The 13,084-nt window shown below is 42.2% G+C and overlaps 1 long non-coding RNA gene and 1 other non-coding gene across 2 annotated transcripts in view; both read left to right on the top strand.

The window, feature by feature from the left end:
• Window positions 1-13,084, top strand: part of LOC143442447 (uncharacterized) — a 122,685-nt gene that overhangs the window by 7,337 nt on the left and 102,264 nt on the right. The window lies entirely within an intron of this gene.
• LOC117709699 (small nucleolar RNA SNORA48) lies at window positions 4,099-4,238 on the top strand. The gene has a single exon (XR_004606943.1). It is a non-coding gene; the product is annotated as a small nucleolar RNA SNORA48 (small nucleolar RNA).

Genomic DNA, 13,084 nt, shown 5'->3' with positions numbered 1-13,084 from the left:
TCGTATATGTGTATGAAATTGCCAAAAGTTATATGCAACACTCTTTTTCAAAAGACAACTATTGGTAGTTCTGCATGTTAATCCATGTGTATTTATAATGTCTTTGCATAAAGAAATCTGTTTCTCTCTCACTCTTTTGAAACAAAGTCTTATTGTGTAGCTCACACTAGCTTAGAACTCACTCTGTAATCTCCTCTGGCATCACACTTGTAGTGATCCTCCTGCCTTAGCCTCCTCCGTGTTGGGAATACATATGAGTCACTCTGCCTGCCTAGAATCCCTGTGTTTAAAACGAATGAACGAATGAACGAATGAACAAACAAACGCAAAAAACTCTTTCTACTTGGACAAATCAGAAATACATGCACTTTAAATTTTTTTAAAGCTAGGGTATTATGGAGTCCATTCTGGCTTCAAACCTGCTTTATAGCCCAGGATTGCTTTGCGTTCCTGATCATCCTGCTTAGAGTTTCCAAGTGCTAGGGTCCAGATGTGAGCCACTGTGCCCAAACAGAATCTGTATTCTCGCCCACTTTGTTTCTCTCTGTTTTGTGGCTGAGCCATGGAGTTCAGAAATAAAATGAAGAAACAGAAATCTAACAACTTATCTATCGGAATTACGAGAGAATTGTGAAGTGGTAGCACAGAGGACACAGAAGAAAATGGACCTCGAGGACATTGTGCTAAACGTAACACAGCTGCCCCAATACAACCCATCTCAAGCAACTTTGTACAGAGAGCTGGAGGCTAGCAGAGGAGAGAGGAAGCCGTGTATAAAGTTTATAAGGTGGAAAGGCAATATAGATCTGTGCAACCATGTGCCTCTAGTTAATAATGCAGCTTACATATGAATCTTTAAGAGTTTAGTTGTCACATTACAAATGTGCTGCTCGCTTTTATTTTAGATGTGGGAAGAGGGGAAGAAAAGGGGTGGGGGATGAGGAAAAAGAAAACAGAGAAGGACGTAAAAGAAACTCTGATAGTTTAAAAGAGGCAGCCTCAAGCTTGGCCTGTGCAATGCTCCAGACCTCTGTCAAGGTATGGAAGGACTAGGGTGTTGAAGGCCACCATGAGAGGTGCAGTTCTGGGCTAGAAATCAGATCCCCATCCGTATTCTCTGAGAGACCTGAATTAAAAATCGAATTCGTCTTAATACCTGGGGAAGATGAGTCTTATTTCTTCTTTACCTGTGAACATTGATAGAATAAGCTGCAAATCATCAGGGATTTAAGTTGCATAAAATATGCCCTATTATGTCCTCCCTAGGATTGATATGATACAGAAAAGAAAAACACCAAGCTCTCAGTTGAGTGGTGCAGGCTGTAAATGCCTCTTAACTATGCCTGTGACCTTGGACAGATACTTGGGATGCTATTTGTCAACTATAACACAGAGGCCATAATATCTACTCCATAAGCTCTTGGGCATACTGACTAATGATATTATCAACGCACATGATCACACCTATAGATAATCTATATACTAATCATGATTCTTTTTAGAATGCACACACACACCATGGTGTCTGTTAGGGTTGCAAGATGCCAGACCTCAGAAATCATTCAGCTTAAAAGAAAGTTTATCTAGTCCTATTAACTGCTTTTCAAATATAGAAACAGAAGATGGCTCAGAGGCTCTAAAAGTTCCTGTGCAAATTAAAATTCCAATCAGATCAATAAAAATTATGAAAAACTAGCAACATCCAGTTACTAGTTTCAGGACTATGGAAAAACACTGCCTGTGTAGATCGCTAAAGGCAGGGCGAGACATCAAAGCTCGTGTGGAGAAGTTGACAAGATCTATCAGAATTTTAAATGAACATTTCCTTTTGCTGATGAGTTTATTTCTGGTAATCGAGCTCTCAGATATTCCGCCACATGCAGAAATGTTGTATGCATAAAAGAATTTATTGCATCATAGTTTCTAAGGTCAAAAACCTGTAAACAATATACCAGTCAACATGAAACTGACCAAATAATAAAGGGCCCACATCCTCACGGTGGGCTCTGCCGCCCTGTGTGGGCTACAGTAGGAAATATCTCCAAAGACAGTCAAGATGCTGTGTGTGGGCACTAAGTTAGCATCTGATGGAAGGTTAAGGTGTATAGTACCTGTCCATGTGTTTGAAAATGCAAAGGCGATCTCTTTAAGGATTCAACAGAGTAAATAAATAATAAAATAAATAAGTAAAGTGTGCAGATGGGAAACCAGGGTAGCACATGGAATCTATATGTTAATCTATATATTATACGTACACATTCTTCCTCACGGTCCTAGGTTTGCTTCTGTTGCTGTGTTAAAATACCCTAACTAAAAGCTACTTGGGGGAAAAGGGGTTTAATTTTAGTGAACAGTTCGAGATTACAGTCTATCGTTGTGGGGAAGTAAAGGTGGCAGGAACTTAAAACAGTCACACCAGTTAAGAGCAGAGAGAATCAGTGCATATGTATCAGTCTTTGCTAAGCCGCCGCTCTACATTTACACAGCCCAAGAACCAAGCACAGTGAATGGTGCCACCCACAGTGGGCTGGTTCTTCCCATTTCTATAGAATCAAAACAGTTACACACAGACATGCCCACAAGCCAACCTAGTCTAGACGGTTCTTTATTGAGACTCTGCCCAGGTGATTTGACATTGGGTCAAGTTGACAATTAAAACTAGCCATCAAACTCACTGTCGTTGTGGATTCTAAGAAGAAATTGAGCATCCTTGGAGTTACTCCAGTTGTGTGGTAACAGCCACTAGGCAAGAATTGCCTCTCTCCATCTACAGACAAATTACTGTCCAGAAAAGGACACACATGCAGAATAGTCGACTCCATCTACAGACAAATTACTGTCCAGAAAAGGACACACATGCAGAATAGTCGACTGATTATATCTGCCTAGACAGAGTAATCAGTCCTTAATAATCCTGCATCACCAAGGTCTGTCAGATGATTCTGGGCCAGAAGGCTGAAGATTTGATGCTCCAACGTTCGGTAGTATAGGGGCTTTTCAGGTGTTCAGAGGTCTCTATAAATTGGCTAAGTTTTAGAAGCTATGCTTTGTGCTTCCCACAATTATAGTTAACTCAGTCATTCTGGATTTCTGACGGGGTTGAAAACTTATAGCTATTTACCATAAGAGAAAAGATTTGAGTGGATGGTCGTCAGCTGACATTCATCCTAAAGCCAGGTTCAGAACTAAATGTTTTAGTTAGGATAGATGACAGAGGTGCTGTTAGTCAACAAAATGATGGACTGGGTATTAGGACTATCTTGTACCTCACTGGTACAAATTGGCATAATTATGCTCTAATTGTATTTTGAGAGAAAAGTTTCATTTTAACAGGAAGGGTGATGTGTAGGAGGAGCTAAGGTAGGAGGAGTACTGAGAGGAAGAAAAGGAGTAAGAAGAGGAGGAGAAGAAGGATAGGAGAAGCTAGGTGATGAAAGAGAGAAAGAGGGGGGAGACAGGGAGGCAGATATTCATGTATCTCCACCAGTCAAAGATAGTTGTTATATCTAGGTCGGTCAGTGGGTTACACCTCTGATTGAACAATTCCAAACTTATAACGCTTATGATTAACATTATTTAAAAAAATGTATAAATGCAAAAAGGAAAAGGGGGCATGGGATAGGGGTTTTCTAAGGGGGGGATGGGGAAAGGGGATGGCATCTGAAGTGTAAATAAAATATCTAATAAAAAAAAAGAAAAAGAAAAAAAAACTCACTGTCGGTTTACATTTTGTACCCAGAATATGAATATATATTCAATATAACAATACTTTACAGAAGAAAATGCAATGAAGGAGAAATAAAATTGGAGTTAGAAACATTGTGGTTCACTGCCTGGATGATCTCAAGTGAGTGGCTTTTCCTCTCTAGTTTGTTTCCTTGGAGAAAGAGGGTCTATATAATAACACCGAAACAACCAATAAGAGATTAGGATGAGATGTTTACAGGTAACATAACAATTTTTCTTGCCTGTCTGTCTAAGCAGAAAGTATTGGGAAATTTAGCTGTTCTTATATCAAGGGCATTGCCTGGATAGGAAACTGTCTTACTTTTTGGATGGATGTCACAAAGGGCCTTCAACATTTAAGAACCGTGTCCCTGCCCTGGCAATGGGCAAAGAAACACCTTGTTGGTGGTGTTCTTATATCAGTCAGGAGCAGAGCAGATGGCAGTCCAGTGTTCATCCTAGCTTAATGCCTGATTTGGTGGCCAAAGCTGTTTTATGCCTATGACTCATAAAAATCAAATCAAATCCAGGCAGCACAGCATGGGAGGAGGAAGACAGAGACCTGCAGACCACCATGCCACCCACCGATTTGCCCTACTGCCCATGGCACATGCAAGTCATAGTCATCTACTTGCTGCCATGACAAGCAGTATGGACAGAGGATATCACCCAGAGGCCTGCCAGTCATGTGACCAGCCTGCAGTGGGAGCCACCACAATGTACAGGTATGTGGTGGACAGACGGGAGAGAGAGAAGCGGAACAGCTTGAACACTATGAAGAGAGATGGAACTAGAAACTCGGGATGGAAAGGAGGAGCCTGTAGTGAGTGGGCAGATCCACTACCTGGGGCCATGGTGAAGTCCCAGCCTGAGCTGCCATTGAGGGCCATGTCTGGGTCCATGACTACACAGCAGCAGGGGTTGGTGTTGATGTCCGAGGCTCATATTACAACTAAAGAACATGAGGATGTCCCTGGTGGGAGCAGTCTCCAGGGACCACATGGATGGCCATGGGCAGGGTCAGTTTTCCACAGTCCCTCACTGGCTACAGAGCTCTGGAAAGCTGGCTACACCTCCCACCAGGCCCCTGCCTTTCATCTGGCACGAGGTGGCATGGAAAGGGGTTGATCCCCTCCCCTCCTTGCACCTTACCACCTTCGAGAGTCGAAATAGCTGGTCCCGGGTTCGTGAAAGCGGGTGAGCTAGCCTTGTCCCTCGCTGGCTGCAGCACTCAGCAGAGAGGATGAGCTGGCCCAAGTGTGTGGGTGAGGGAGCGCTGGCCCTGCTACTCCTCTGTTGTGAGATGATTTGACTAGTGGAGGGAAGAAAGACGCCTTCTGCCACTTCACCCCACAGCACTGGAGGCAGTTGGGAGAGCTGACCCTGGGGTCAAGGGAAGGAGTGAGTTAGCCTAGCCCCTCACTGGCTGTAGCACTTGGCAGAGCAGGTCCTGCACCTTGCCTGGGCAGCACAGTAGGGTTATCCCAGGTAGAGACGCCATTCATAAGCCATCCTCAGGGGTGACAGCATGAAAGATCTGGCCCTGAAGGGACTGCAGTAGTGATGCCCTCTGCCACGTTTCCCTTCCCCACTTGCAGTAGTTGGGAGAGTTAGCTCTGAGGTCATGAGACTGAAAGAGCTGTCCCTGCCCCTCACTGGTGGGAGATTAGGCCACTCACTGTGCCTAGCCAATACAGCGGAGCTGGCCCCGATGGCAGCCTGATGATGTGAAAGAGGAAGAGCTAGCCCAGCCCCTCACCAGCTGCAGCACTTGGGAGATCGGGCTCCACAATTTGACGGGGGGGGGGGGGGGGGGGGGGGGGGCAGCACGGCGGAGCTGGCTCTGGAGGTCTGAGTGTAGGTGAGCTACCCCAAAGGCATGAGAGCAGCCTTGAACCTGGGAAGGGAAACCAGCCATACAGATATACGACAGTTAAACATTTTCATTCAGAAATTACATGCAATAAAAAAATAATAGAAACTAACTCAGCAGGGAGGAAAAGATAAGAACCATGCCACGAACATCATCCAGCGCTTGTCATTCTCAGGACAAATTGTCAATCGACAGTGTTGTTACTTCATCCAGTGACCATCTTCTGATTAGGAATTCTGTCACGTTGTAGCAAACACAGATGACCCTTTTCTGATGTAAAGTGATATAATAGTTATGAAGAAAGTCATAAATAGTTATGAGTCAATAATGTAAAAATATTAATAGTACTATTAGTTACAAAACCGAATAGATAGTATAGAACTGATTGTATAACATAGATATTAAGAAGACTAAAATGTTAAAACATTATGAACAGTTGTCCAAAGATGATGGATTTCCTTCTCATTTATACAGGACCTAAGCTATCAATAATGAACAGGGTTGATTTTTTAATGTTAGTGAAAAATCAAACCAATTGTTTAAAAGTTATAGTCATAAATATAATAGGACATTACAGGGAATATCTCCAGATCACTGGGATTGTGGGGTTTGTTCTTTGTAGTTTCTTATTGTCCAGTAGTAAGGAGTCATAGTTTTGAGAAACGAAAGAAAACAATAGAAAATGCATTCTGAAAGCAAATGTCACTTTGGAGCATAGAAATGCAAAAAGTGATTCAGAACATTCTGTCTTGCTCCCCTAATCCTCTGCCGCCCAACTTTTTTATCTTAAAATAATAGAGCATTATCAGGTTTTGCCTTGTAAAAAGTCATCTTAGCAGCATTGGAAGCCATAAACAGCAGGAAGTCACAACCTCTGAGCAGTGTATTTGCAAAATGCATGAAGTCAGGAGTCAGAGTGGGCAATGTTCCCCTAAGACAGAACAACGTGCTTAGCCCCCATCAGCAGAATGCCTTGCCATCGAGCCATAAATGTGGCTGATGTCAACGAAGTCAAAAGGAATCTGCAGGTCCTCTGAAGGCAGAGTGTTCGGCTCCCAGAAGCCAACACAAGAGGTCTCAGAAGATTCTAGAAATTGAATTTTCTATAGAATGTCCCCATTTTCAAACAGTGAGATAGACTTTGTGTGGCGCAGGAAGATAGTTAGATCCTGGAATAACAGTGAGAGGTCACTTATACCAACAAGTGACAAGCAGAGGACCAAGAGGAAGAGGGCAGGATGGGAGAGATGGGGAAAGAGGGGAGAAGAAGAGAGGGAGAGAGGAAAGGAGGGAGGATGGAAGAAAGGAAAAAGGGAGGGAGAAGGAACAGAAGGAGGGAGGAGGGAGGATGGGAGAAAGGGAAATCTGCACCTCTCCTCCTCAATTTGGCCACCTTAATCTGGGCCTGGTCCTCTCTCACCAGATATTGAAATGTTCAGCTAGCCTGTCTCAACACTCCCCTCATTCATTTCACTAACTCTATGGAAAGTCAAACTGACTGTTTAAATGCACATATAAGAACATGCCCAGATTCCTAACACTCAGAAGGTTGAGGCAGGAGGATCCCAAGTTCTATACCAGCCATCTGAAGGATGCTCCACTGTGTGGCAAATACAGCCTGTACTCCTCTTCATGGCCCAGGATTCCGGCATGGGTGTGGCTGCTTTCTTTATGCCCTCACCAGACACCTCTGCTTCAGCAGCTTCACTGCAGACACACTGGCATCCATGCTTCCTCTAGTGTGTCAAGCATTTTCTTTCCAGAGCCTTCTAACAGCTGTGGGCTGTGCCCAGGAGAAGTGGCCCTCTCTCCTCATGGTGTCAACTGAATGTCAGCTCCTTTGAACGGCCTGTCAGTTTAAGCCACTCTCTTCCCAACTGTGCTCCTTCTACTCTCCAGCATTGCCCTTAGACAATTTCTTTACAGCACTTGTCACAATTTATAATTGTGTGCCTGTGTCTTTGTTCATTTATTTATGTCTCCAGTAAGAAGTACAGGACTCATATCTGGTTAAATCACCTTTGTATGACTTCTGAAGGTAGCTGTGGAATAATAATGACCAGCACCTAATAGGTACTAAGAAAAATAACTCAGGGGCTGGAGAGATGGCTCAGAGGTTAAGAGCACTGGCTGCTCTTCCAGAGGTCCTGAGTTCAATTCCCAGCAACCACATGGTGGTTTATAACCATCTATAATGAGATCTTGTGCCCTGTTCTGGCTGTGCAAGCAGAGTATTGTATACATAATAAATAAATTTAAGAAAAAAAGAAAAAAACCTTTGTGAATGAATGAATGAATGAATGAATTCAGTTTCATGGCTTGTCTCTGCACAGGTCACTTAGCCACTTAAGACTCTGTTGCTTTATGGGTACATTGAGAAAACAATTTCCCCTTTTAGGGATACGTGCCTGTAGATGCCTTACAGAGTGACTGACACAGTGTGAGGCTTCTCACAAACTGAAACGATAGTTTTCATGATGAAGTAAATTATAGGCTGGAAAGTTTCTGCATCTTAGACAGATGGAGTTTACTCTTGTAATGGGTGACGCTGAGAAGGGCACAGTTCTGGGCCTGTAACCGATGCTGGATAAATGTCAGGTCAGTGAACACTGTCAGCCAGAAACTCGTCAAGTCTAACCTTTAAAAACATTCCTCATGTACACTGTTGATAGTTTTAAAAGATAGAACAAAATTTAAATGTCAATTAACAAGGTCGGTGAGTTAACTCTGGCATATCCACACCCTACATAGATTAAAATATAAAATGAACTGATTGGTCAGATCTGTAGATAAAATCACCATGGAAAATCATGACAACTGCTACAATCTGAATGTGATCTCCAAAGGGTCAAATTGATCCCAGTGGTGGCACTATGGTGGTGAAACCTTTAAGAAATGGATGGGGAGGGGGGGCGCAATGAGGACATTGGAAGATTGATGCTGGTCTCAAGAAGTTGATGAGGTCTCACAAGAATGGGCCATCAAACAAGTTTGGCTATCCCAACTGTCTCCCTCCTCCCCTTCCTCCTCCTCCTCTTCTTCCCCTCCATCTCTGTGATGCTGTCCACCATTAAGCCATATACCAACATCATGTTTTTCCCCCTCTATGACCTAAGGATTAGAGTTTCAACAAAGTGTGCTCTCTACAGACCTGAGAAGTACGTTACAAACAACAAACAGAACATAAATAAACAGCTAAGAACATAAAGAAACAACTAAGGAAAACATAACATACACTTTTATGCATGTGTGTGCACATGTGTGTGCACGCACACATACATGCACAGAGCATAAATAGATGATATAAATAGACATAAAAATATACTTTAGGAGTATCAGCGCCTGCCTAAGTGTTTGGAAAAGACCTCATGGAAGAATAGCCATTAAACTGCCTTTTTTTGTGTTACAAATAGCAATTCACTACTTAGAGAAAAAAAATTTCTAAGCAGAGACATGTTTTCAAGGCCACAAAAGCTCTGATGACTAAACCAGCTGTAGACAACAGCAGAAGAAGACATGCAGGGAGGTGCTGTGTGGCAGCCCAATCCTATATTTAAATCAATTGTTTGTCGAGACAAGGAGAATAGACTAGAATATGGAGGTATTCACCAAAAAATAGCACTTGCCCAGACCCAGGGGCGAGACAGACACAGAGGGCTCATTTCTGGGTTCCTTGTGGCTGCTGGTTTGCTTCGTCGTCTGAGCTGAGCTATGTATATTTCAGGCCATGTTCCAGTATCTTTATCTTTCTTGATGTCATAGTATCTTACGGTGGTACAGTGAATGTTAAATCAGCGTTTTTGAGTGGATAAATGCAGGGTGAGGGCGGGGCAACTGTCAAAAATGGCCACAGACTTTGGAGCTTTGGTATCAGGATGGTTGGCTGAACTAAGTGATGTGTGGTGAAGAGCAGTTTGGGATGGAGCGAAAGCACTTGAGGCACATTTCAGATGTGCTGAGCGTTGAGGGCATATAGAACTCTGGGGAGAAATATGAGCTAGAAAATAGGTAGAGAGTAACAGAAGAAGGGTGTGCTCTGGAAAATGAGTTGGAAAAATTACATCTCACTTGTATTCATGGAAATTTGGACCTCATCATGAATATTATCTAATGTGTATGTGTGTATATATATATATATGTGTGTGTATGTATATGTATATATACATACACATATATAATCAATTTATTAATATATCATCTGTCTATAATCGATCATGTATCAATCAATAAATCTATCATCTATCTATCATCATTTTCTCTGTCTATCATCTATCACCTGTCTATCATTCTATCATCTATCTATCATGTATCAGTTAATCTACCTACCTATCATCTATTATCTGTCTATCAAACTATCATCTATCTGTTTATCATCTATCAATCTATCAATCATCTATCAATTTATCTATCATCTATCTATCCATCCATCCTCACTTTTTATCTCTCTTTATCTCTATCTACTTCTATATTTCTTTCCAGAGGACACAGGTTCAATGTCCAGCCCCACATGGCAGCTCACAACTGGCTCTAACTGTAATTTCAGGTGATCCAACACCCTTACACAGATATAAATGCAGCACACCAGTGCACATGAAATATAAATAGATAAATAAATAAATAAATAAATACCCACGCAGAGTGACACAAGACCTGTGTCCACGTCATAAGGGTTAAAAATCATGACATGTCTAGAGAAGCAAAACACACATTCTGAATATTTGTGTACAGAATCAAAAAGACCAATGTTTTATAGGCTACTTCCCTGCTCTCCCAAGCAGGTACAAAATTAGCCTCCACTTTAAATACCCATAGAGATCTCAGCTTTTATAGAAAAATGGTGCGACTTAACCTTGTCAGTAACAAGGTTTCCTCATAATTCTCTTGCTCAGAAAAGTAAATATGACCTTTCATCTGGTAAAGGCCATTTTATTTCAGCAAAATAAAATTGCTTTAATAAACGTATCCCACTGTGCTTCAGATCATCCGTTGGTGGCAAAGAGAAGAGACAGACAGCCATCTTTAATTTCATTAGGCAAAGCTAGCCACAAAGTTGCCAAACAGCAGTCTAGGCTTACATAGCGTTTTCAAGGGGTTATAGAACAGTGTCTCAGAACTGAATAGCTAGTTCTGTACATTGCCTCCTAACCCAGGCTGCCTATCGTCTTTTAATGTTCTTAACTGCCAGCCCACGAAAATAATCTCACAAGAAACTTTGGATTAGAAGAAGGGAAAAATCTTAAGAACATACACGGGCTGGCCCTAGGCCTCCCAGCTCACATGCTGCAGATGTGCAACTTGACCTTCACGTGGGTCCTGAACAACTGAGAGGGCGGGTTGCTATCCCAAAACCTGTTGTTCTGCTAGCTGGGCTGCCTTGTCTGGAAAGGAAGCACCTAGCCTCACAGAGACTTGAAGTGCCACTAGGTAAGGTGGGGGAACGCAGAGGGGCCGTCTGTCCATCCACTCAGAGGAGAGGGGGAGGGGGAATGGGGACGGATTGTGGGAGGGAGTTGGAGGCAGTGAGCAAGATATAAAGTAAATAAGTGAAATAAATTAAATTAAATTCAAAAAGAAAGAAAAGATGAAATGGAAAAAAAAAAAAAAAAAAAAAAAGAATCTTGAGATTTTTCCAAAAGCATTTAAACCATCCCTGATTAGGAAACCAAGGCCCAAGAGAGGTTAAGTGCCAAAGTCATACAGATATGGAGAGGCAGAGCTGGGAGTGAGCCCAGATCTTTTGGTTCACTTTGCAAGAATTGTGGCCGTTGCTATTTTTAGAAGAAATAGCAATAGTGTCTAACATTCAGTGGAATGAGTCAAACTGTCAAACGCCATTAAACCGTAGGAGCTCAACTTGAATCCAGGTCCGTGCAAGAAGGACTGATTAAGACCAGGTTTTGTGTTGTGTGGAGACACATGTGCTCTTAACTGCTGCCCGGAATATCCCAGGGTTTCATTACCGAAAGGAACTTCAGTGCTTGTCTTTTTTAGTTCCCTCCACATCCCCAACACACAGAGGTGCAGCCTTTGTCTGACTTGACTAAGTGGAAGAAACTACTCTGAGAGCAACTCATCTTATGTTAGGGCCGTAGAACCTCACTCCCCGAGTCTTCTACTTAACGTAGAGGCAGGCTCTCGTTGCCAGGGAAGCAGCATCCCGGAAGGACTTGAGAAGAGTGTGGAAGAAAGGTCGGCAGCTCCATGAAGAGCCAGTTCCACGCCTGTGGTTAATACCCACAGCTGTAACCTATCTAGTTTCATTTTTCTCAGATCTTACCAAGATTCCAAGCCAGCAACAATTCCGAGAAGTACTCCAGTGTGTAAAGACAATGGTGAACGAAGTCTTTGCGATGGGCAAGTCAGTATCTGCCAGTTCCTGGGCCACAGACCTTGTCTGAATGAATCTAAAGACTGACTACGAAGAGTGTCCATCGCAGTTTTTAGCTAGTTCTTGGGAAGAGCATGTGGTTACAGCCTCTGAATCCCTGGCACTCCGCCAACTGTTGCTCCAAAGTTGTGAGAAGCATTTACCTTAGTTTGAAGGCTAAATGAAGTCTGTGGGGAAAACTAAGAAAACTGATGGCTCATAATCACAAGATCCAAAGAAAACCCCTACATTTTATTCTCTTCCCTTGGCTCAGACTTTCTTTAGGGCCATTACCCGTAGCGGGGCTGAGAACAGTGTTCACTGTGTGAGTAACTGCTCACAACAGGCCTAATGTCACTGAGTGGGAATTAAAATTAGTCTCTTTGCTGTGGGGCTTGAGGGCTTTTGATGTGCTTTGTCTCAAATAGACTAGTTCCAGTGTGTTGCACCTACACAGTCCAGAGTGTCTCCATGAGGATAATGATAAATACTGGGAATGCTGGCAATGATTTTGAGACATTGTTAGCAAAATTAATTACATGGGTTGATATACTTAAAGTAGTTAAAATAACAAACTTGGTTATATGTGCTTATTCCTATTCGAAAATGGAATATATTAGAAGCCATTGAATTATATACTTTAAGAGGGTGAGTTATATAATGTGTCAGTTATATATCAATAAAGCTTCTTTAGGAAAATGCATATGAAACCTTAGAAACTAGTCCCAAAACATCATTTTATAGCTGAGGAAATCAAGACCCAGAGATGGGATGGGACTCCATAAGGTTGTATATATTTTTCCTGTCAAAAAGTACTTAATTTTAATTTGATATCATGTATATACTTTGCCACAAGAAGAAAAAATATTTCATTTTGTATTTTGCCATAGAGACTGGTGGAAACTCATTGCATCTTGATAAATCTCGGTGAACAAAATTATAAAATGCGACTGACTTATTCCTGTTTCCTTGATACTCTGACAGCTAACGATATCTTGAAAAGGAAACAGCTGAATAATTCATTTTCTAATAATGAGCTGTGGAGCAAGTTGAAATCTAAGACCAAGGAGAGAAATCACAATTCCCAAAGGAACGGAGAAAGCATGCCAGTTATACAC

This window comes from Arvicanthis niloticus, chromosome 5 (genome assembly GCF_011762505.2).
Source record: "Arvicanthis niloticus isolate mArvNil1 chromosome 5, mArvNil1.pat.X, whole genome shotgun sequence".
In the NCBI taxonomy this organism is placed as follows: Eukaryota; Metazoa; Chordata; class Mammalia; order Rodentia; family Muridae; genus Arvicanthis; species Arvicanthis niloticus.
This window is presented reverse-complemented; position numbering and strand designations above follow the sequence as displayed.